This window comes from Carcharodon carcharias, chromosome 7 (assembly GCF_017639515.1).
Source record: "Carcharodon carcharias isolate sCarCar2 chromosome 7, sCarCar2.pri, whole genome shotgun sequence".
NCBI lineage: Eukaryota > Metazoa > Chordata > Chondrichthyes > Lamniformes > Lamnidae > Carcharodon > Carcharodon carcharias.
Window position 1 is genome coordinate 155,660,513 of NC_054473.1, and position 20,535 is coordinate 155,681,047.

Below are 20,535 nucleotides of genomic sequence, written 5' to 3' on the forward strand. Positions count from 1 at the left end.
GAGGGAATTGGAGTTGGTTAGAGCTTAAAGAGTTTAGCATTGTTACTAAAGGGAAGGTATGAGAGGTTTAGGTAGGCCTTTTCCATGGGAAATATGTGCACTGAAATTTATAATGTAGTTATAATGTAGGGACTGCGACAGGGACTGTGTGCAAATCATACAATTTGAATTAATTTTGGATAGTAACCTCTTAACCTCACAGATAAGGAATATGCCCTGATGGATTAAGAAATAGCAATGTCTCAACTCATCACATAATATGGAATGTTGAGAGTATTATGATCTCCTTAGGACCGTTAACATTAAAACAGGAATCCGAACACCTAGTAATTAACTGACACAACAATGCCACCAAGTTTCACATTTTAAAACAAAAGCAAACTTTTGTCTATAGAGATAATTAAACAGAATCAGAATCACAGAATTGTTATGGTGTAGAAGGAAGCCATTCGGCCCATCCTGTTTGTACTGGCTCTCTGAGCATTTTAACTTGGTGCCAATCTCCTGCCTGTTCCCTGTAACCCTGCACATTGTTTCTATTTAAATAATCATCCAATGTCCTCTTGAATGCCTAAAAAGAAAATTTAAAAAAACACTACAGTTTATAAAGACTTAGGCTATTAATCAGCTCTACTTCTTACTTTCCCCCAAGAGTTCCCTTATCTTATGAAATCTTTAAGGTTCATTCACTTTTCCTGGGACCAATCCAAAGGCATGCCACAGCCATCCAGATGTCACTTTGATTTCTCCTCAGTGTTCCAGCTATTCTCCAAGGTATGAAATTTCATGAGGATCCTTTCATTAGCTTTTGGCTAAGCAATCCTCCAATTTTCTTTAAAGACCTCATGACTATAGACTCCTCAGTCCAAGTGTGGGCTTCACTGCCTTCTTGATTAGGAATTTAAACAACAGGAACACCCCCTGTTTCCTAATGGCCCTCTCGGCTCCCACAGCTTCTGGTCCCACAGCTGATCCCCAGCTCCTGGCAGATGGTTTCTGTCTGCCTGTTCCAAGCTGACTGCCGGCTGATGTAAGGCTAACTGTCTTTCACTGTGAAGACCACTGTAGATTTGTTCTCTAGCTTCAAGCTAGGCAAGCTTTGTTTCCTCTCACATGAACTGCAAGTCTCCGAACTGAGCTAAAGCCCCAATGTGCATTCTGCGCAGAGAATGATAAATTAATATTTTCTCTGCTTAAGCTGCAGGCCTGAATAACATTTATCTCCTTTTGCTCCTTTGACTCAGTGAGCCGCAACCTACCAAATCAACCTTTCAAGACCAAATCCACAACAGCCTTCTGTGAGAAGCACCCAGATAAATTAATCAAATAACCTTCTGCCCGACAGCCCATCTCCATGAAAATATGGCATGCTTTGGGACGTCCCAAACAGAAATTTAAATGAACAAATTTACCTTCAACACAATCTTTGATTCTGTAACTCATGTGAATAATTGATGTCGCTAATGGATATGATTGCCCTCTCTCCAGACTTGCTGGGTCCTTTTAAGGAGCCCCCATGTTTATAAACTGTTCCCAGCTTCTTTTCACCTGGGGCCTACATGAATAATTTAAATATTTTATTGAGACAAGGGTAGATCTTCTGGCTCCATTTCAAACCCAAAAATGGGCCATGCATTGTTTATGTTTTACACTTCTTCTCTGACCTAGTGAGATAAATAAAAGTTATATTTTAAATGTAATTAACTCAAGCTTGTTTGATTTCCGTCTACATCAATGTATACCAGTTTCTTCACCAAGTGTTTCCATTTATTTTGCATTGAATGCTTTATTTCCTAAAACTAAAAGTTATATTCCATAAGACCATAAGATGTAGGAGCAGAAGTAGGCCATTCGGCCCATCAAGTCTGGTCCACCATTCAATGAGGTCATGACTGATCTGATAATCCTCAACTCCACTTTCCTGCCTTTTACCCATAACCCCTGATTCCCTTACTGATTAAAAATCTGTCTATCTCAGCCTTGAATGTACTTAATGACCCAGCCTCTACAGCCCTCTGCGGTAAATAATTCCACAGATTGACTACCCTCTGAGAGAAGAAATTCCTCCTCACCTCTGTCTTAAATGGGTGACCCCTTACTCTGAGATTATGCCCTTTGGACCTGGACTCTCCCACAAGGGGAAGCAACCTCTCAGCATCTACCCTGTCAAGTCCCCTAAGAATTTTATATGTTTCAATATGGTCACCTTTCATTCTTCTAAACTCCAATGAGTACAAGCCCAACCTACTCAACCTCTCCTCATATGAAAATCCCTCTATAGCCAGGATCAACCTAGTGAAGCTTCCCTGAACTGCCTGCAATGCAAGTATATCTTTCCTTAGATAAGGGGACCAAAATTATTCACAGTATTCTAGGTGTGGTCTAACTAGTGCCTTTTATAGTTTTAGCAAGACTTTCATATTTTTATACTCCATTCCATTTGCCTTCCCTATTACCTGTTGAACTTGCATGTTAGCTTTTTGGGATTCATGTACAAGGACTCTCACATCCCTCTGTGCTGCAGCCTTCTGCAGTTTTTCTCCATTTAATTAATATTCAGTTCCTCTATTCTTCCTGCCAAAGTGCATAGCCTCACATTTTCCCACATTATATTTCGTCTGCCAAGTTTTTGCCCACTCACTTAACCTGCCTGTACTTCTCTGCAGACTCCTTGTGTCTTCCTCACCACTTGCCTTCCCACCTATTTTTGTGTCATCCACAAATTTGGCAATAGTACATTCACTTCCCTCATCTAAATCCTTAATATATATTGTAAATAATTGAGGCCCCAGCGCTGATCCCTATGGCACTCCACCAGTTACAGGTTGCCATCCCAAAAATGACCTTTATCCCAATTCTCGGTCTTCTATTAGTTAGTCAATCCGCTATCCATGCTAATACACTACCCCCAACACCATGGACCCTTATCTTATTAAGTAGCCTTATGTGTGGTAACTTATCAAACACCTTTTGGAAATCCAAATATATTACATCTACTGGCTCCCCTTTTTCTATCCTGTCTGTTACCTCCTCAAAGAATTCCAATAAATTTGTTAGGCATGACTTCCCCTTCATAAAGCCATGCTGACTGTGCTTGATTATATTATATATTTCTAAATGCTCTGCTATTGCATCCTTTATAATTGACTCCAACATTTTCTCAATGACAGACATTAAGCTAACTGGCCTATTGTTACCTGTTTTCTGTCTCCCTCCCTTTTTGAATAAAGGTGTTACATTTGCAGTTCTCCAATCCTCTGGGAAGTTTCCAGAATCTAAGGATTCTTGGAAGATTACTACCAGTGCATCCACTATCTCTGTTCCTTTAATATCCGAGGATGCAACCCATCAGGTCCAGGGGACTTATTGGCATTTAGCCTCATTAGTTTCCCAAGTACATTTTCTTTGGTGATAGTTATTATATTTATTTCCTCACCCACTTTTGCCCCTTGATTATTTAATATTTTTGGAATGCTAGTTGTATCTTCTATCATGAAGACTGATACAAAGTATTTATTCAACTACTCTGCCATTTCCTGGTTCCCCATTATTATTTCCCCAGCTTCATTCTCTAAGGGGCCTATGTTCACTTTGGCCTCTCTCTTTCTTTTTATATATTTAAAGAAGCTCTTACTGACCATTTTTATATTAATTGCTAGTTTACCTTCAAAGTTTATTTTCTCCCTCTTTATTTTTTTTGGTCATCTTTTGTTGGTCTTTAAAAATTTCTCAATCCTCTGGCTTATTACTAATCTTTGCCACATTGAATGTTTTTTTCTTTCAATTTGATACTGTCCTTAACTTCCTTGGTTAACCATGGTTAGTTTATTCCCTTCCTTGAATCCTCCTTCCTCGCTGGGATGTATCTTTGTCGAGAGTCATGAACTATTTTCTTAAACGTTTGCCATTGTTCATCAATTGTTTCTGCTAAGCTGCTTTTCCAGTCTACTCCGGCCAACTGTGCCCTCATTCCATTGTAATTCTAAAACAATTATTGTAGTAATCTAAGATGTAATATACCTTTAAGACAAGTATTGTAATGTAAGGTCATATGATCTTAATGCCCAACAGCTGAGTAGCGCGGTCTACCTCTATGTGAGAGAACCTTGAGTTAGTCACTGATGAATAAAAACTGAGTTTTATGTTATGAATACACAGGTATAGTTGCAGAGTTTAGTTTGTAAATAAACAGCATGTGTTTATTCTAACAATGATCTCCTGATGTTCTCTGTCTCTGTACTGACTTGGTCACTCCAAACAAAATGTGCAACCCGGATCCTTTAGCCCCAGCAAACCAAGAGCACTGGGTTCAACAATTATGAACTAGATACTCACAAGTGGCAACCCAAAACCTAAATTAAAATATTGAAAAATATATATTGATCTATGGAACTTAGCACAACAACAGATAAAACTAGCCTGCTTTGGTTATATGGGTGGTTGACAAACAAGAAACTTGGAAACTACCCACCAATCATAACTGGGATAGATTTTCAATGGAGAGCAAGAGGGAATTCAGATGTGAAGGATTGCACACCCCAAAGTTATTTAAATTAATGGAAGAGGAAACAAAATTGAGCAATACATTAAGAACATGCAATTCTCTCTATTCAGTTTACCTATCTGTGTTGTAGGGCTTATATTTTTCTACTATGGAATACACCTTCCCTCAAGTCTAGTGACTTGCATGTAATTTGGATAGAAACCTCATATGTAGACATATCTGCTTGAATGTAACTAATATAAACCATGAAGGTTACTGGCAACTTTCCCATAGTACCCTGCTACCCATTAGATATTTGGCCTCCATTTTAGCTGGAGTTCAGTGAGAAGAATCCCAGCATTGGTAGGTCTGTTCCTGCTACTCCAATGAGTGAGCCAAGTTCTTTTATATAGTACGTTTAACTTAATGAAAGGCCCCAAGATGCTTCACAGAAGCATTATTAAACAAAGTAGGACATCGAGCCACATAAAGAGGTATTAGTTCAGATGACCAAAAGCTTGGCCAAAGAATTTGAAGGAGTGTCTTAAGGAGGGAAGTGAGAGAGAGGTATAGGGAGGAAATTCCAGAGCTTGGGCCTATGAAACTGAAGGCACGGCCACCAATGTTGCAGCAGTTATAATTTGGAATGCAAAAGAGGCCAGAATTAGAGGAGCATAGATATCTTGGAGGTTTGTGGAGCTGGAGGAATTCATAGAGAGGGATTCAGAAAAAAGGATGTGTATTTTAAAGTCTAGAAGTTGCTTGACTGGAAGTGTAAATCAGCAAGAACGGGGATGATAGGGGAAACAGGACTTGCTGCAAGTTAAGACACGGGCAGCAGAGTTTTGGTTGACCTCAAATTCACGGAGGATAGAATGTGGGAGGCCAACCAGAAATGCATTGGAATAGTCGAGTCTAGAGGCAATGAAGCATAGATGAGGGTTTCACCAGTAGATGATCTGAGACAGGAGTGAGGTTGGTTGATGTTATGGAGGTGGAAGTAGGTGGTCTTAATGATGGCATGAGTATGAAGAATCAAAGTGGCATCAAGATTGTGAACAGACTTGGGTAATCTCAGACTGTTACCAGGGAGAGAGATGGTAGCCAGGGAACAGAGTTTGGTGCGGGGATTGAAAATACTGGCTTCAGTCTTGGCAATATTTAATTAACTTATCTAGTATTAGATGTCGGACAAACAATCTGATAATTTAGCAACAGTGGAGGAATCAAGAGAGGTGATGGTGAGCTAAAGCTGGGTGCCTTCAGCGAACTGTGAATGCTAACACTGTGCCTTCAGGTGATGTCGCCTGGGGAGAAGCATGTAGATGAGAAGTGGTCGGGGTGGGGGGGGTGGGGGTGGTGGTGTGGGTAGGAGCAAGGATAGATGAGAAATAGGAGGAGCCAAGGATAGATCCTTAGAGAATGCTAGGAGTAAAGGTGTAGGTGCAAGAAGGGAAGCCTCTGGGATTCTCTGGCTAAGGTTCAATAGATAAGAATGGAACCACATGAGAGCAGTCCCACCCAGCGGGACGACAGTGGAGAGGCATTGGTCAAGGTTGATATGGTCAATCATGTCAAAAGCTACAGACAGGACGAGGAGGGAAAGTTTACCTTTGTCATAGTCACATAGGATGCATTTTGTGACTTTGCCAAGAGTTGTATTTGTACTGTTACAGGGGCAGCAAAACAATGACAGGGATTCAAACATGGAGTTCCAGGAAAAATGGGAATAGACTTAGAGGTGACAGCATGTTCAGGGACTTGGGAGAGGAAAGGGAGTTTGAAGATGAGACTTTAGTTTGCAAGGATTGCAGAGTCAAGGGTTTTCTTTGAGGAGAGGAGTGATAACAAAAGATTTAATGAAGAGAGGGTCAACACCTGAAGAGAGAGAACCATTTACAATATCGGCTGACATGGAGGCCAGGTGTTCAGATTAATGGGAAAAGGTTTGAGGGAACAGGAAATGGGTCTCATGGGCAAGATGAACTCAGAGACGGTATGAAGGGAGATAGGAGAAAAACTAGAGAAGTATGTGAGTTCAGGGCTAGGGCAGGGAAGCTTAAATTAAAGGAAGCTTAAAGCAAATATTAAAGGAAGCTTAGCCGGAGTATTGAAAGGGTGGGACATGGCGGAGGCAGATGATTGAATTTCCTCAATCTTAGTGATGAAGAAGTCCATGAGCTCTTCACACTTGTTGGAGGTGAGGGTGAAGGAGACATGGGAGAAGGGTTACCCTAGCTTGCTGTCGAACCACCTGGCTTAAAGTGGAAACCTGTATCAAATACAATCAGTAGCTTTTGGGATTAACTAATCTTGCCTTTGTCTTATTGTTTCAGATCCAATCTGAAATCCTTGCAATCCAAGCAATTGATTTTTTTCTATTTATACATACTGTAACAGATGTTGATATAAGAATTTGATTCTGACCATGTTAGCACTTATGATTATCAGTGTGCGATTTGCTATAACTGAAAGTTGGTAGTTTGCAGAGTTTCTTTTCTTTCTGATGTGTGATGGTGCAATTACAGTGCTAAAGCGCCATAGCTCATAACTGAAATTGATGATCTCAAAAGCACCAAGGCCAGGATTTTTCGCTGAGCGAGCATGCACGTGCCCGATCCGCTCAAGCATAAAATGCGTAAAATGATGCACAATGACATCGGGTGAGTGTCCCGATGTCATTGCGCACTCGCGGGATATTTCGGTTGCGTGTGCAGGAGCTGGCAGCATGCCTGCCGACAATTAAAAGGCCTCATTAAGGCCATTAACAATCCGGTTCATTTAAATTTTTCACTGCCCGTCCAACCTTATGGCTGGCGGGCAGGCGAAAAGGCCAGGCAGCCTTTGCATTTTTGCAAAATCTCATCCACAGGCGGGATGAGGTTTCGATCCGTCATTAAAAAAAAATCATCCTAATTTCTAACATTTCCCTGCTCATGTGACAACACGTGAGGGGACATGTTTTTTTACACCATAAAGCACTTTTATTTTTTATTTTGAAAACTGTTCATCTCTCTGAGGCAGCCCTGTGCCTCAGGAAACTTTTACAGCATGCACCCACGCACATGTGCGAAGCTCGCACTTGCCCCCCCTCCCCCCCCACAACAGGGTCAGCGCTAAGTGCTGCAGCATGTGGTTCACAATGGGCGGGCCTTAATTAGCCCGCCAGCGTGAAATCGCGGTCTGGTTCCGATCACGGGCAGCAGTCGGCTTCCCGCCCGCCCCCACCGATGAGGGCAAGGTGCTGCCCCAATTTTACAAATGGACACTGAAAGAAGTACCAACAATGGTAGATGTTTGTCACTCAGTGGATGGCAATATTCCTTCCCTGGTACTATTTCTTTGCAACAAATTTAAAAGATTACCATCAATATTGAAATGAATCTTCGGATTGCACCATTTTCTTCATGATAGGTCTCTTGTGTTATTGAAGTTGCATTTGAAGGTTGTGTTACAGTGGAGCTGAGGGTTGTCTGTGAGGGTATTCAAATGGACTGGCATGTGTGGAAAAGTGGGATAGCAGCGTGCTGGGAGCTTGGCATGAGCAACTTTACTGGCATTGTAGCTGTGAATGATACTTTGAGTATATGCAGTGTTTGCTGGGTATAAGGCTTTATTTTTAATATCATGGAATGATTCACACTGAAGGAATTGATTTTGCATGATGAGAGTAGAAAAACGGTCAGAATTGGAAATAAATTAAGTATACACATCTGCAATGAAAGATTTTGGAAAGAAGTTGTCGGGGATCATCACAGATACAGTGAAGTAAATATTTTTGAATAATCCCTAGAAAGTAAATGAATCTGTTTCTTCTTCATCTACTGTGGTCCCAGCTGCATAAATAAACCTATTTACATGAACTGACATTGATCCGCTACCCTTGTAAACCACTGAGAAATTTTTAAGTGTACTGAGTGCTATGTGAACATGAGTTATTTGACTCTACCTGCTTATTTTATTGATGGATTATAGATGTGTGGTGGCTCTCCCATGGCATGAATTAGGGTAGACCAAGATTTTGAGTTTATTTCCTGATGGCTGCAGCAATGTGTCCTGGGCTGCAGATACCCAGATTTTCTTAATAAATGACTGTCATGTGATACAAATATTGTACACTTCAGGGATTCTGAAATTTACAGCTATAAATGGTAGGTCAATAATATTACAAATCTGAGAGTATTACAGCACTTGCTTAAAAGGCAACTAATTTGATATTGTCCCTAACCCAATTTTCTGCTGTTATATCATGAAGCAATTGCAGGATTGCGATGAAGCTTCTTGAACATCCAAATCTTTGGAGCGCAATCCACAGAGCCTCATGATTTACTGAGTCAGATGCTTTGGTCAGGTCGATGAATGCAATGAAGACTCCCTTGTGATGTTCTTGAGATTTTTATTGGATTTGTCTGGCAAAAAAGACCATGCCTGAGATTCCTCTGGAAGGACAAAAGCAACACTGTATCTCTGGGAGGGTTTCCTAAACCATAGGAAGTAGGCGATTCAGAATGCTTATCAGGACTTTGTCAGCTATAGACAAGAGGGAAATACTTTAAGATAAAAGTAAAAAAATGCGGATGCTGGAAATCCAAAACAAAAACAAAAATACCTGGAAAAATTCACTAGGTCTGGCAGCATCTGCGGAGAGGAACCCAGTTAACGTTTCAAGTCCGAATGACCCTTCAACTGAACTAAGTAAAAATAGAAGAGAAATGAAATATAAGCTAGTTTAGGGGGGAGGGGTGGGTGGACAAGAGAGCTGGATAGAGGGCCAGTGATAGGTGGAGATAACCAAAAGATGTCACAGACAAAAGGACAAAGAGGTGTTGAACGTGGTGATATTATCTAAGGAATGTGCAAATTAAGTGTACAAAGCAGGACAAGCAAGGTACGGAGAGCCCTAGTGGGGGTGGGGTGGGGTGAAGGAATCAAAAAAGGTTAAATGTAGAGATAAAACAATGGATGGAAATACATTTAAAAATAATGGAAGTAGGTGGGAAAAGAAAAATCTATATAAATTATTGGAAAAAAAAGGGGGGGAATCGGAAAGGGGGTGGGGATGGAGGAGAGAGTTCATGATCTAAAATTGTTGAACTCAATATTCAATCCGGAAGGCTGTGAAGTGCCTAGTCAGAATATGAGGTGCTGCTCCTCCAGTTTGCGTTGAGCTTCACTGGCGTTGAGCTTCACTGGAACAATATAGCAAGTCAAGGACGGACATGTGGGCACGAGAGCAGGGTGGAGTGTTGAAGTGGCAAGCGACAGGGAGGTCTGGGTAATGCTTGCGGACAGACTGAAGGTGTTCTGCAAAGCGGTCACCCAGTCTGCGTTTGGTCTCTCCAATGTAGAGGAAACTGCATTGGGAGCAATGAATGCAGTAGACTAAATTGAGGGAAGTGCAAGTGAAATGCTGCTTCACTTGAAAGGAGTGTTTGAGCCCTTGGATGGTGAACAGAGGGGAAGTAAAGGGGCAGGTATTGCACCTTCTGCGGTTGCATGGGAAGGTGCCCTGGGAGGGGTTGAGGTGTAGGGGGTGATAGAGGAGTGGACCAGCGTGTCCCAGAGGGAACGATCCCTGCGGAATGCCGCCAGGAGGGGTGAAGGGGGTGTGTGTGTGTGTGTGTGTGTCTGGAGTAGGACTGAAACAAGGAATGTTCCACATACCCCAGAAAGAGACAGGCATAGCTGGGGCCCATGCAGGTACCCATAACCACATCATCAAACCTGTTGACAAGGGTGGTGCTGTTGTCTGGCGCACTCACCTCTACCTCGCAGAGGCTGAGCGTCAACTCGCAGACACTTCCCCCTACTTCCCCCTGGACCATGACCCCACCACTGAACATCAAGCCATTGTTTCCAGGACTGTTACTGACCTCATCTCCTCTGGAGATCTTCCTTCCACAGTTTCCAACCTGATAGTCTCCCAAGCTTGGACGGCCCGCTTCTACCTCCTACCCAAAATCCACAAGCAGGACTGTCCCGGCAGACCGATCATGTCAGCCTGTTCCTGCCCCACGGAACTCATTTCTTGCTATCTTGACTCCATTCTCTCTCCCCTTGTCCAGTCCCTTCCCACCGATATCCATGATTCCTTTGACACCTTACGTCACATCAACAATTTCCAGTTCCCTGGCCCAACCGCCTCCTCTTCACCATGGACGTCCAATCCCTCTACACCTCTATCCCCCACCGGGATGGTCTGATGGCTCTCCGCTTCTTCCTCGAACAGAGGCCCAGACAAACCCCATCCAGCACTACTCTCCTTCGTCTGGCTGAACTTGTTCTCACACTGAACAATTTCTCCTTAAACTCCTCTCACTTCCTCCGATTAAAAGTGTGGCTATGGGTACCCGCATGGGCCCCAGCTATGCCTGTCTCTTTATGGGGTATGTGGAACATTCCTTGTTCCAGTCCTACTCCAGCCCCCTCCCACAACTCCTTCTCCAGTACATCGATGATTACTTCGGTGCTGCTTCATGCTCTCGTCTAGACCTGGAAAAATTTATTAATTTTTCTTCCAATTTCCACCCCTCCATCATTTTCACATGGTCCATCTCTGACACTTCCCTTCCCTTCCTTGACCTCTCTGTCTCAATTTCTGGTGATAGACTGTCCACCAATATCCATTACAAGCCTACCGACTCCCACAGCTACCTCCACCACAGCTCCTCACACCCCGCTTTCTGTAAGGACTCCATCCCATTCTCTCAGTCCCTTCGCCTCCGTCGCATCTGTTCTGATGATGCTACTTTCAAAAACAGTTCCTCTGACATGGTCTCCTTCCTTAACCGAGGTTTTCCACCAACGGTGGTCGACAGGGCCCTCAACTGTGTCCGGCCCATCTCCCGTGCATCGGCCCTCACACCTTCTCTTCCTTCCCAGAAACATAATAGGGTCCCCCTTGTCCTCACTTATCACCCCACCAGCCTCCACATTGAAAGGATTATCCTTCATCATTTCCGCCAACTCCAGCATGATGCCACCACCAAACACATCTTCCCTTCACCCCCCCCCCCGGTGGCATTCCGCAGGGATCATTCCCTCCGGGTCACCCTGGTCCACTCCTCCATCATTCCCTACACCTCAACCCCTCCCAGGGCACCTTCCCATGCAACCGCAGAAGGTGCAACACCTGCCCCTTTACTTCCCCTCTGCTCACCGTCCAAGGGCCCAAACACTCCTTTCAAGTGAAGCAGCATTTCATTTGCACTTCCCTCAATTTAGACTACTGCATTCGTTGCTCCCAATGCAGTTTCCTCTACATTGGAGAGACCAAACGCAGACTGGGTGACCGCTTTGCAGAACACCTTCGGTCTGTCCGCAAGCGTTACCCAGACCTCCCTGTCGCTTGCCATTTCAACACTCCACCCTGCTCTCACGCCCACATGTCCGTCCCTGGCTTGCTGCATTGTTCCTGTGAAGCTCAACGCATACTGGAGGAACAGCACCTCATCTTCCGACTAGGCACTTTACAGCCTTCCGGACTGAATATTGAGTTCAACAATTTTAGATAATGAACTCTCTCCTCCATCCCCACCCCCTTTCCGATTCCCCCCCTTTTTTTTCCAATGATTTATATAGATTTTTCTTTTCCAACCTACTTCCATTATTTTTAAATGTATTTCCATCCATTGTTTTATCTCTACCTTTTAGCCTTTTTTGATTCCTTCACCCCACCCCACCCCTACTAGGGCTTTCTGTACCTTGCTTGTCCTTTTCTACCCTTATTTAGCTCATTCCTTAGATAATATCGCCACCTTCAACACCTCATTTTCCTTTTGTCTGTGACATCTTTTGGTTATCTCCACCTATCACTTGCCCTCTATCCAGCTGTACCTGTCCCACCCCCCTTAAACCAGCTTATATTTCACCTCTCTTCTATTTTTACTTAGTTCTGTTGAAGGGTCATTCAGACTCGAAATGTTAACTGTGCTCCTCTCCGCAGATGCTGCCAGACCTGCTGAGTTTTTCCAGGGATATATCTTGATACTCTTCACAGCATCATTTATCTCCCTCCTTGAAGATAATTACAATTGTTCCATTCCTGAAGTGGGCGGGGGAGGGGGGTGAGGTTTTCTTATCTCTCGGAGAATGAGTACATAGATATAAGCAGCAGTTCACCAGCTATAAAGACTTCCATTAAAATGTCATCAGCACTACAGGCTTTGTTTTTTTCATGCATTTGATTGCTTGCTACAGCTCTCCCATCATTGGTGGTTCACCCGTAGATTCTACAGGGTACTGAGGGATAGCCTGGAGAGCATGAGGTGCCACTGTGGATTCACAGTTGAGTTGTTCAAATATTCTTTCCAGCTTTGATGGGTGGAAATGTCATTCTTAAGAACACAGGAAGGTTTGCCCTCGAGAGGCCAGAAAAGAAATCACCGGAGTGGGCCTTACTGCTGGAAGTGGTTCGGGAATTCTCAGAGGACTGAGGGAAAGGACCTTCGACGGTTGCTGGACATTACGACTTGACAAAATGGGAAGAGATTGAAAGCTACGAGTGACTTCAGACTGTTTCCTGAAAAAGGCTGCAATTCTGTGGAAAACACGCTGTTATGTATATATATGCCACATCTGGATGGCTGAAAACCGTCCTCCACCAGGTCCTGTTTTCTTAACTCTCAAATGGCCAAGATTCCAGGGGAGGACAAAGAAAACGCTTTGACACTTTGGAACTCTTCTCGAAGCATAGGGTTCCCCATTATTTCTGGAAATTTCTTGTGTCTGCTCCTGAGGAGATGGACACAAAATATTTGTTAACAAGAATGCCATTTCCTTATTCCCTATTATAATTTTTGCTTTCTCTGCCTCTAAGGGCACATTTAGCCATGTTTACTTCATAATTATTCCACAATTTATAAGAACAGTGTAAAAATGTCTCCACATTGCAAATTCAGTAACATAAACACCATATCCCAAGTAAAAGGAATGAATTTATATGTAATGACTTAAACTGTGTAGAAGGGCGAGAAATAAATATTTTAATGTTGCTATCATTTGTAGCTTACAAGTGCCTGTAGATTTTTTGCCTGGTTATTGCAGTGCACTCTTGAGTATTGTAACTCCACATGAGCAATTTGAAAACTGCAATCTGGATATTACAGTTCCACAGAAAAGAGGATAAAAATTTCAATTTTTGTGATGCATTTATTTCTCTCATACAGATTGAGTTCATCTACATCATTCACAAATCACCAGCATCTAAGACCCCAATGAATATTCTAACTCAAGATCCAACCCACAAACTGAAAGCCAAACCAACTTAAGGGAAACGGACAGAGATTTCTGAAATTAAGCAACAATCTTTTTGGTAAGTTGAGTGCTTTTCTTCTTCAGAATTGTGTAATTATTTGGCGTTATTTAGATGGTATTTTTTGCTGTGCAGTTACCTGCGTAAGAAAGAGAGTGATGATTGAAAATAGTGTGCAGCAAAAAGTCTGAACAAATGAACAATTTGGTTATTGTTTTTGTATTTACTGGCCTGTGAATAATCACTTTTAAAAAGAAAATGAGGGATTTAATCCCTCAATCTTCAGTCCTATTTCATTGATATTTGTTCTTTTTGATTTATTTGGTCCATTTGGTTATTTGATTGTTAACATAACAAGTGTGAGCTGGTCACATTTATTTTGCCTTATGGGTATGTAGGGGTGAAATTGGTCTTCACCAACACCACAAAGTGGGTGAGTGAATTGACAGCCTTCTTTACACCCCACCAGAAATGCTTTTCCACTATAAGTAAAAATGTAGAGTTTGGTGTTAAAATAGATTGCTGGATTATTATTTCCCATTTTACACTAAGACACATCTCACCCCATGCTGTTTTGTAGGCATGGCACCTCTTAGGCTACACACTTTGAAAGATGTGGCATGATGGACATACACTAGATATAATAAGCTTGAATATTGAAATTGTGGTGAAATTTGTAAGTTATTCTTACAACTAAAATTCCTTACAGTACAAAAGATGGTTGGTGCCAAATTGGCAATCTCACCAGATGTTAACCCACAATGCTGACGGTTAATTTGACAGACTTTATTCTGAAGATGTTAGAGCAGCAAAGAGGGAGAATGCTTTGTTTTTTAATTTGTTCTTGTCATGTGAGTGACGCTGGTGTTTGTTATCCATCAGTGCAGTACTGAGGGAATACTGTTGTCAGAGCTACTGTCTTTTGGATGACACATTAAAGCAAAGTCTTGACTGACCTGTCATGTGGACATTAATAATCCCATGCCATTACTCGAAGAAGAGAGGCGGAGTTCTTCCCATATCCTAGTCAATATTTATCTCTAAATTAATATTTATAAATACAAGTTGCTGTTTGTGAGACCTGAGCCCAGATTGACTACCAAATTGCCCTAAATTACAACAGTGGCTACACTTCAAAAGTATTTCATGGGTTAGCACTGTGAGATAACCTAGTATGGTGACAGACACTACATGCATGAAAAAGTCTTTTTTATTCATCGTTATGACATGAAAACGTGGTATGAGTTTTCTTTTTGAACTGTTGCTGCCCTTCTGATGATGGCTTCTCCAAATAGTGTTATAATTCTATGATATTAAGAGCAACATTTTCCCCCTGTCGGGGTTGGTGGGGGGGGAAATGTGGGGGTGGGCGCAGGCGGGCTTCTGATCGGTGCCCCCAGTTTATGTGGGTGGACCAATTAAGGCCTGTCCAGCATGATGTCTGCCAGGAAGCGCTATGCGCTCCATATGCGGGCGGGGGGGGTGGATTCCCTCAGCCAGGAGTGCACTCTTTCGCGCATGCGTGCGGAAGAGTGCACAGATCTGCCTGAGGCAAAGTGCTGCCTCAGGGAGATCGGCTCACATTTTAAACTTTAAATAAAGCTGAGAAAAAAATTTCCCTGCCATGTCCCCTCATGTGACACTGTCATATGTATTGGGACATGTCCATAACTTTTATTTTAAAATATTGTGAGATTTTTAAATCCGCATGAAACCTCATGGATGGACTTTTTCTGAAGCCTGCCAGGGCTCCCGGCCTGCCAGCCAACCTTAAGGTTGGACGGGCAGGTCCATTAATTAGTTACTTTGTTATAATAGGCTGTTGACAGGTCGGCGGGCAGGCAGCCGACTCAGGTGCGTGCCCGCCAAACTGAAAGTTTGAATGACGCGCCGTGATGTCAGGACGCATGCCCGATGTCACTGCGCGATATTTTACACGTTGCCATGCGACTCGCAGACAGAAAATTTCTGCCCTAACTCAGTAGTGCTTAAGGATGCATGACATATAGTTCAGTTAAAATGGCAGAGTGGTATGTGACTTGGAGAGGGACTTGGTTGGGATAGTTTTCTTGTGATATTGCTGCCGCAGTGGAGGGAATTGCTGTTGAAGTAATCTTGTTGAGTTGATGCAATGAACCTTGTAGATTTTGCATACTGGTGTAGTTATTGAGGTCAGTAATGGTGGCATTGATTAGGCAAACTGCTCTCACCTGCATGATTTCTTGAGTGTTGTGGCTGCACCCGTTCAGGTGAGTGAGGATTCCATCATATTCCTGAGTTGAGACAGTGAGAGGGGCATGATATGTGAACTGCAAGTTTTTCCAAGGTCTGTATCAACTATAGGGGTACAGCTTTAAGAATTTTATGAAATGTCAGAATGACCAAGTCAAGGCTGTATAATCTTAAGAAATCTTTAAAGGCAATTAAGGTCAATCAGGAACAACTCCCAGCCTAAAACGATAAAAAGAAGGGAAATAGTTCATTTGGAAGAGACTGGAGCAGAAAGAACTAAAGGCAGTATCTTCCATTCTGGAGTATAAGTTAGGTGGAGGGAGCGGAAATGAGAGCGACTTTTGCTTGGCGGGGTTGTGATGGTTGACCACTCGCAATCTCGTGCTGTTCAGCTTATTACATATTCATGCACAAGGAGCTTGGCGAATCCTGGGTCAGGCAGGAAGTAGCTATCCCCACCCTTACCTCATGGGGGTCAAAGGTCCTGGCACCATATTTAAGGAACATCCGGACAGCCATCCACTCACTGCAAGCCTGGGACTCTAGGTTATTCATCCAGAATGTCCCAGAGCAGATAAAGTGCGGACTCATGGTTCAATGATGCCTCCCTGCAGGTTCTCCTCCAAGCCGTCCAGGAAAGATGGAGATGGCAGCAGGAGGCCCTCCCATCTGACCACAGCGGCATGGACGGAGGTCGCAACAGAGACTACTAGTGAACACTTGCCAAAGTCCACACAGTCAACAGCGCAGTCAGCAGGCTGCCTCCAACTCAACTGGTGGATGCTGGGGCTGCACCTAGACATAGTGTTCGAAACAGAAAGATAAAGAAACATTAAGGGCACAAAGGTGGCACAGGTGTAGAATCATTGTAAATATCAATCACAGTTATAAATATATGCACTATGATTACGCTTGTTGTATTTTCATTGTGCTGCAAACGATTGCATGCATTTAATGGCATTGCACTTTACTCCCGAGCATCCAAGGATGATGTGAGCCTATGCATTTTTGTTCCATATATTGTATAAGGAACCTGAACTGAGTAGGACACACCCTAAGGCATCACTGTTGAAGTTGAGGCCTTGGTACGAATTTGGCTGCCCAGCAGGTACTAGTAACCCTATCTGGATCACTCTAAGAATGCTCTTTGAGCAGCCACTGCCTCTTGCTGCTGTGGCTGTTGCTGTTCCTGTTCCTGGCACTCCGCTAATTCCTTCTCAGTTGCACCTTGGCTAGCAAAATGGCAAGGTTGCCTTCAGCCATCATCCAGGATGCCTGAGGCACTCTGCGAATACATTGCAGTGACCAATGTAGTCATCACATTGTTTGAAACTTTCCCAGCATCCCTGAACAATTCAGCCAATGAGAAAGCGTGTACTTATAATCAGCCTAGCCCTACAAACCCTCCCACCCCCACACCACAGGATAACTACAGCTGAGTGCTCCTCTCGTTCAGACACCCATGTGCATGGATACATGCTGTCTGGACTGGGGTCATGAAAGCCATGTCTGCGCACCCTCCCTCAGATTATTGAGCTTCCCTTAAAACCCCTTGAGAACCATTTTGGTTGGCCCTATCCTACTGGTAACACCTACCCCCTTATCTGCCATTATTATTCTATCCAATACCATGTGGTTCCAACCCAGGACATTGGGGTGATTCCCCCACCAGGGCCCCATGGAACTCCACTTCCCTTGCCCACCCTGGCTGTCTCTCCCTTGGTCATGAAGAGATGGCCTTCAGCTCAAGCTTTACTGTTGCTCCAGACCTTGCCAGAATGATGCTGCAATGAGGCCCACGAGTTATGGAGGAATGCAGCTGTCCTGGGAATTTGACCATAGAGATGAGAATGAACTTGGTTATCCAACCAATTTACATATGATTATTAGGGCGCCCCTTTAGTTGGCCCACAAAGCACACCAGTAAATGCACCCAGTGCCTTCCTCCCACTTCAAATCCAGGCTCTCACCGCAAGACTGTATTGGACATTGCAAGTAAAACAATGGTGTGCATTTGTATCAACAAAGGTCCAGCAAATTCTACCCTCCCCCTGAGACCCGCCAAGTTCCCGCCCGTTTTCCTTCATTGACACCATATTAATCTTTATCTCCACGCCCCCCTCCCCTCGTTCGCCATGGACCGCTCCCGTTACTCTTGACCCTATAATACTTTATGCCTTTATCTCTGCTCTCCCCACTGAATCATTACTGTCCAAACACACATGCCCATGCTGAGCCTGACCCTTCCTGTCCTTGAGGCCATCATTAACCTGACTTTCCAGGACCATCCCATGAAACTCTAAAGTACCCAACCGTGACTCCCACCCTATCAGATAGAACTCTCCGCTGCCACTGTCACTGTACCCTCTGTTCCCAGTACCCTAATCCTAACCCTCAGTACCCAAACCACGATATTCACAGCCCCACCCTTTAAACACTTTTCTCTGCCACCATTACCACCCAGACAACCCTTCCTTCAACAAAAACCATGATCAATGAGCATATTAGCCTGCAGTCCAAGCCATGGACAGCCTGCACCATCCTTCCCCGGACAGCCCGCACTCTCCCTCCCCGGACAGCCGGCACTCTCCCTCCCCGGACAGCCCGCACTCTCCCTCCCCGGACAGCCGGCACTCTTCCTCCCCGGACAGCCCGCACCCTCCCTCCCCGGACAGCCCGCATTCTCCCTCCCCGGACATCCCGCACCCTCCCTCCCCGGACATCCCGCACCCTCCCTCCCCGGACAGCCGGCACTCTCCCTCCCCGGACAGCCGGCACTCTTCCTCCCCGGACAGCCCGCATTCTCCCTCCCCGGACATCCCGCACCCTCCCTCCCCGGACAGCCGGCACTCTCCCTCCCCGGACAGCCGGCACTCTTCCTCCCCGGACAGCCCGCACCCTCCCTCCCCGGACAGCCCGCACCCTCCCTCCCCGGACAGCCGGCACTCTCCCTCCCCGGACAGCCGGCACTCTCCCTCCCCGGACAGCCCGCACCCTCCCTCCCCGCGCAGCCCGCACTCTCCCTCCCCGGGCAACCCGCACTCTCCCTCTCCCAACAGCTCGCACTCTCTCTCCCTAGACAGCCTGCGCTCTCCCTCCCTGGACGGCTCGCACCACCCTTCCCCGGACTGCCTGCACTCTCCCTTCCCGAGCAGATTGCACCATCCCTCTCCGGACAGACTGCACCATCCCTCTCCAGACAGCCTGCATTCTCCCTCCCCGGACAGTATGCTCTCTCCCTCCCCGGACAGCCTGCACTAATCCTCCTGGGCAGCCTGCACTATGCCTACCCAGGCAGCCTACAACAACCCTCCCCGGGCAGCCTGCACGAACCCTGCCTCCCTTGCCCATCCACTGCTCTGTCCTTCCCCACTGACCCTTCCACCTTTGCCCGTCCACTGCTCCAACCTTCTCTGCTAAGGCTGCCTCCCTTCCTCCTTCCCTTGGTCATCTTTCACGCAACCTGAACTGCCAGCACCTGGTCTCAAGCATAGGCTGGCATTTACAGATACTCCCCGAAGAGGATAATGCAGGACTCAGTGGTAATCATGGAAGAAGTCTACCTCACCAGGTGCATACCACTTGTATACTGTCGTAAAAGTGAAAGAAAAAATTTCTTGGTAGAAAACTTAATTTGGAGCCGGCACTTAATTCTAGCGAGCTGGCCTTTTAATGAGCATGCATGACATGCAAATACATGCAAAAGAACTTCTCGACCTTGTTCATCAGGAAGCTCGACCCGCCATCAGGAAACTGATTTTTGGTCTCCTGCTAAATGAAGTTCCTCTGCTCGTCATGCTTCCTGCTCAAGCCTAGCCCAGGAGATTATGCTCTAAGAGTGAGAATGTGCATGATTAAATGTAGACCCTGCTTCTGCTTTGTTCATCTCTGAACTTAAAGACCCAACCTTTTCTGAACAAACCTCATTTGTTTTTAACATTGAGATGTCATCTATATGCCTGTTCACAACTGGATCCTTGGCCTACTTCAATGTGCTAAACATAAATCATTGAGAGGCTTTGAGAGGTCATGAGATGAGCCACAGAGAACCCAGCCTTGACCCTGTTCTTATACATGTGGCCTTGATAGGGTGATTCAGTTAAGCTTCTTGTCAATGGTAACGTTCGTTATGTTGATGGTGGGGAAATTGGTAACGGTTATGAGGAGATTGTTGGTCTTTATCTTGTTGGAATTGATTGTAACTGAGCACTTATATGCCAGGAATGTTATTTGCCACTTGTCAGATTTAGCTAGGATGCTATTAAGGGCTTGCTGTATGTTGACATGGGCTACTTTGTTATTGAAGGAGCTATGAATGGAGCTATACACTGAAGTCTTCAGCAAAAGCCCCCATTCCTGGCCTTCTGTTGAAAGGAAAGTTATTACATAAGCTACTGAAGATGGTTAGTACAAGAACAGTTTTCTGAGGACCTCCTAGAGTGATGCCCTGAGACTATAATGATTGTCCTCTGACAACCACCAATTATCTTCCTTTGTGTCTGATATAACTCCAGCTGCTAGGAGGGATTTTCCTATTAAGCCTCATTGACATTAATTTTTGTTGGAG

General features: G+C 44.5%; 1 long non-coding RNA gene across 1 annotated transcript in view; it reads left to right on the forward strand.

The window, feature by feature from the left end:
• LOC121280191 overlaps positions 1-20,535 on the forward strand; it is a 903,449-nt gene that overhangs the window by 384,865 nt on the left and 498,049 nt on the right. Inside the window, exon 5 of the long non-coding RNA XR_005943559.1 lies at positions 13,651-13,796. This is a non-coding gene — a long non-coding RNA (uncharacterized LOC121280191). The remainder of the gene's footprint in view (positions 1-13,650; positions 13,797-20,535) is intronic.